Here is a 1997-nt window from a genome sequence, read left to right as displayed (position 1 = left end):
ATGGGGCCAGAGGCCGGCGGCAGAAACAGTGCTCACGGGCGGGGGCCTGGGCCCCTGAGCACTCCGCCGCCTAGGGAGCAGGAGCGGAAGCTCTAGCAGGAGAAGATCTCTGGGGTGGTGAAGAGCATCCACTGGAGGCTCCGCAAGAAGTACCGGAAGTGGGAGATTTTGATAAGATCTGGCGAGAACATTGTGAGGATGAGGAAACACTTTGTAAATATGCTGTTGCGATGAAAAATTTGGCAGATAACCATTGGGCAAAAACTTGTGAGTGCGACGGTCTTATTGAATGGTGTTGTAGTGTATGCAGAGAATATTTCCAAAATGATGGGAAGAGAAAAGCACTTGAAAAAGATGAAAAAAGAGCTGTACTCGCCACTAAGACCACTCCAGCCGTAAATACCCACGAGTCTTCTAAACTTGAAGGTCGTTTAACCAACCTCAGCTTTACAAACCCTGAATTTATAACTGAGCATCCCAGGGGTTACTGCTCACTCCTGCTTGCTGTCTGGAGGCCCAGTGTTTGCTCACCTCCCACTCTGACACTGACAAGCTCATCTCACTGAAGGTTGCTACAGACCACAGGAAAGATCAGATTACTTGATGTTGGCAGCTGCTTTAACCCATTTCTGAAGTTTGAAGAATTTCTAACTGTTGGCATAGACATTGTACCTGCTGTAGAGAGTGTATATAAATGTGACTTCCTGAACTTACAGCTTCAGCAGCCACTCCAGCTTGCACAGGATGCTATAGATGCCTTTTTGAAGCAGCTGGAAAAACCCTATTGATTCTCTTCCTGGAGAACTTTTCCATGTGGTGGTTTTCTCTCTCCTTTCTTATTTTCCATCACCTTACCAACGATGGATTTGCTGCAAGAAAGCCCATGAACTGTTAGTGTTAAATGGTTTATTGCTTATCATCACACCTGATTCCTCCCATCAGAACCGTCATGCTATGATGATGAAAAGCTGGAAGATTGCTATAGAATCCCTGGGCTTTAAATGTTTCAAGTTTTCAAAATTTTCACATATGCATTTGATGGCATTTAGAAAAATCTCCCTAAAAACCACAAGTGACTTGGTTAGTAGGAACTACCCAGTGATGTTATATATTCCTCAAGATTTCAACAGTATAGAAGAGGAGGAATATTCTAACCCTTCCTGCTACTTTCGATCAGATATAGAAGATGAACAACTAGCATATGGTTTCACAGAGCTTCCTGATGCGCCATACGACTCAGATTCTGGAGAAAGTCAAGCCAGCTCTATTCCTTTCTATGAGCTAGAAGATCCCATATTACTTTTAAGTTGATATCAAAGTATAAGGCCCTTTCAGTCCAGACTTCTAAACTAATTGCTTACACTAATCGGAAATACTAACATGAACTCAGTACTTAAAACCTGGTTTGCATAGAAGAAATGCAAAGGTTTACAGAGTTGCAATTTTTTTCTACTTCTGGATTTTAAAATTTATTCTTATATAGAAAGCTTAAAGTTTTATGCAGAGTGACTCCTGTCATAGCAGAAACCACTGCTACTTTAGCATTTAGCACTAAGATATCATAGAAAGGTACCTTTTTTTCTTTAGTGCTATTGTGAAAATGAAGCATAACTTGCTATGTATTTTCCTTTTTTAATCTTTTCAGTGTTGACTTTAAACCATTGCAATGAGAAAGATATGTAGAAAGCTGTAGCTTGCACTTTGATGACTCACAAGTTAAATGTGACACAGAGCTAGATTAGTTTAGTTGTTTTGTGAGGCACTTATTCTCTTTTCTAGCTAAATTGTTATCTGTTACAGAAAGCCATTTTCTGTTCAGTTTTGTCTGATGATCCAGCATTTCCTCAACTTTTTGGAATTTTTTTTTCTCATTTGGCAGCATCAGACATTTGGGGAAAGATTTCCCCCAAGTATGTATTCTAATTTCATTAGTACAGTACAATAAACACCATTGCCAAAGTAGAATGTTCATATCTTTCATATTGATTTAGGCCTTG

At 40.1% G+C, this 1997-nt stretch overlaps 1 pseudogene; it reads left to right on the top strand.

Moving 5' to 3' along the window:
• On the top strand, nucleotides 1–1311 carry LOC113937603 (annotated as a pseudogene).
• Nucleotides 1312–1997: the final 686 nt, after the last annotated feature.

This window comes from Zalophus californianus, chromosome 8 (genome assembly GCF_009762305.2).
Source record: "Zalophus californianus isolate mZalCal1 chromosome 8, mZalCal1.pri.v2, whole genome shotgun sequence".
Lineage (NCBI taxonomy): Eukaryota > Metazoa > Chordata > Mammalia > Carnivora > Otariidae > Zalophus > Zalophus californianus.
The sequence above is the reverse complement of the archived record's forward strand: the minus strand, read 5'-3'. Positions and strand labels throughout refer to the sequence as shown.